Below are 3,355 nucleotides of genomic sequence, written 5' to 3'. Positions count from 1 at the left end.
TTCAATTTTTTGGAAGACTTTGAGTAGAATAGGAACCAAGTCTTCTTTGAATGTTTGATAAAATTCGCTGGTATAGCCATCAGGGCCTGGACTTTTATTTTTGGGGAGGTTTTTAATGGTTTTTTCTATTTCTTCTCTACTAATAGGTGTGTTTAGGCTTTCTGCTTCTTCTTGACTCAGTCTAGGAAGGTTGTATTGTTCTAGGAATTTATCCATTTCTTCTAGATTGTTGAATTTAGTGGCATAAAGTTTTTCATAGTATTCTATAATAATTCTTTGTATATCTACGGTGTCTGTGGTGATTTCTCCTCTTTCATTTTGGATTTTGTTTATATGAGTTCTTTCTCTTTTTTCCTTGGTAAGTCTTGCCAAGGGTTTGTCAATTTTATTGATCTTTTCAAAGAACCAGCTCTTTGTTCTATTAATTTTTTCTATAGTTTTACTGTTCTGTATTTCATTTATTTCTGCTCTGATTTTTATTATCTCCTTTCTTCGGCTGGTTTTGGGTTGTCTTTGTTCTTCTTTTTCTAGTTCCTTAAGGTGTGAAGTTAAGTGGTTCACTTGGGCTCTCTCTTGTTTGTTCATATATGCCTGAAGTGATATGAACTTCCCTCTTATCACTGCTTTTGCTGCATCCCATAGATTCTGATATGTCGTATTGTCATTTTCATTAGTCTGTATATATCTTTTGATCTCTACACTTATTTCTTCTTTGACCCATTCATTTTTTAAAAGTATGTTGTTTAGTTTCCACATTTTTGTGGGATTTTTTCCCTCTTTTTTGCAGTTGAATTCTAGTTTCAAGGTTTTATGATCAGAAAATATGCTTGGTACAACTTCGATTTTTCTGAGTTTGCTGACTTTGTTTTTGTGGCCCAACATATGGTCAATTCTTGAAAATGATCCATGTACACTGGAGAAAAATGTGTACTCAGTCACTTTGGGATGAAATGTCCTGTAGATGTCTATCATATCCAGGTGTTCTAGTGTTTTGTTTAAGGCCACTATATCTTTGTTGATTCTCTGGATGACTGATCTAGAGCCGTCAGTGGTGTATTGAGGTCTCCAAGTATGATTGTATTTTTGTCAGTTTTTGTCTTAACGTCAATAAGTAGCTGTCTTATATATTTTGGTGCTCCTTGGTTTGGTGCATATATATTAAGAATTGTTATGTCTTCTTGATTCAGTGTCCCCTTAGCCATTATGAAATGGCCATTTTTGTCTCTGAGTACTTTTGTTGTCTTGTAGTCAGCATTATCAGATATGAGTATTGCTACACCTGCTTTTTTTTGGATGTTATTTGCTTGGAGTATTGTTTTCCAGCCTTTCACTTTGAATTTGTTTTTATCCTTGTTACTTAGATGAGTTTCCTGTACGCAGCATACACTTGGATTTTCTTTTTTAATTCATTCTGCTACTCTGTGTCTTTTTATTGGTGAGTTTAATCCATTTACATTTAGTGTAATTATTGACACTTGTGAGTTCCCTATTGCCATTTTATAGATTGCTTTCTGTTAATTTTGTGTCTTGTTTGATCCTTCTCTTTCGTTTTTCTATCTTTTGTTTTTATTTGGTTGTATTCCATACATCTTTCCTCTGTTGCTATCTTTCTTATCTCATGTGCTTCTGTGGTGGTTTTTTCAATGGTGGTTACCTTTAAGTAATGAAAAGGGTTCCTACCCTGTTCATTGTAGCGCACTATTTTGTGAGTACTTTTGCACTCCATCATCCTTTGCTACTGTTAATCTCCATCCTCTCCCCCCTTTCTTTTTGTTGTTGTCACAGTTTAAATTTGGTTTTATTGTGTTCTTCTTGGAGCTTTTACTTGTGGCTTTATTTTTTTTTTGTTCTTTGTATCTGATTGGAGAACCCCCTTTAGTAATTCCTGGAGTGGGGGTTTTCTGATGATAAATTCCCTCATCTTTTCTGTATCTGTGAATGTTTTTATTTCTCCTTCATATTTGAAGGATAGCTTTGATGGGTATAGTATTCGTGGCTGAAAGTTCCTCTCTTTCAGGACTTTAAATATTGGGGTCCACTCTCTTCTAGCTTGTAGAGTTTCTGCTGAGAAATCTGATGATAATCTAATGGGCCTTCCTTTATATGTTGTATTCTTCTTTTCCCTGGCTGCCTTGAGAATTTTTTCTTTGCCGTTGGTTTGTGCCAATTTCATTATGATGTGCCTTGGAGTAGGTTTGTTGGGGTTAAGAAAACTCAGAGTTCTGTTTGTTTCATGAATTTGAGGCTTTAGTTCTTTCCACAGGCTTGGGAAGTTCTCATCTATTATTTGTTTGAGTATGTTCTCCATTCCATTCTCTTTCTCTTCTCCCTCTGATATACCTATTATTCTTATGTTATTCTTTCTGATGGAGTCAGATAATTCTCATAGGGCTATCTCAAATTTTTTTTAAATTTTTGAGTCTCTTTCTTCCTTTCTCTGTTGTGCCTCAAGTACTTGTCTTCTATTTCACTAATCCTCTCTTCTATCTGGCCTGTTCTATTAGCCAAGCTTGTTACCTCGTTTTTCAGCTCGTGAATTGAGTTTTTCATCTCTGTTTGATTTGTTTTTATAGTTTCAATTTCCTTGGACATATATTCTTTGTGTTCATTGAGTTTTTTTCTGAGCTCCCTAAATTCCCTTTCTGTGTCTTCTTGTATATCTCTGAGTATTTTTAGGATTTCTGTCTTGAATTCTCTGTCATTTAACTCCAAGGTTTCCAATATATTAAATTTTTTCTCCATAGATTTTTCCTCATCTATTGTGTTACCTCTCTTTCTTTTGTATCCATGATATTCAATTTTCTCTTCCTTAATGGCATCTGAGGGTGGTTTTGTTGATAGTATTAATGAGGTTTAATAAAAAATAAAAAGTTAAAAAAATAAAAAATCAAAAAAATTTGTGTTTTTTTTAAATTAATAATGAAATAAAGAAAAATAAAATAAAATAAAAATTTAAAAAAAGGAAATTATTCCCCCTCTCCTTTTTTCCTTTCCTCTCCTCTGCCCTCTTTCTTGAGAAAATCTTGTGGTGAACTGTTAATTATATTGTATTTAATAGAACAAACAATGCCTGTAATGGAGGGCCTGAATTGGGGAAAAGTAATAAAGGGGCAAGAAAAAAAATAAAATAAAAACATAAAAAAGGGGGGGTATGGACCCACAAAAAGCAAATAATGAAAAAATTTGGATCAAGAATAAAATGATTTGCATTTAGGTGTTGGTTGACTAAGAGTTATGATGAGAGGAGTAAGAGGGAAACAGGAAAATGGGGGGACAAATTAAAAAATTACTATTGTATTTAGTGGAACAAGAGCCTGATAAAATGGAGAGCCAGGGATGGGAGCACTGCTAGTGA

Source organism: Saccopteryx leptura, chromosome 2 (genome assembly GCF_036850995.1).
Source record: "Saccopteryx leptura isolate mSacLep1 chromosome 2, mSacLep1_pri_phased_curated, whole genome shotgun sequence".
Lineage (NCBI taxonomy): Eukaryota > Metazoa > Chordata > Mammalia > Chiroptera > Emballonuridae > Saccopteryx > Saccopteryx leptura.
This window is presented reverse-complemented; position numbering follows the sequence as displayed.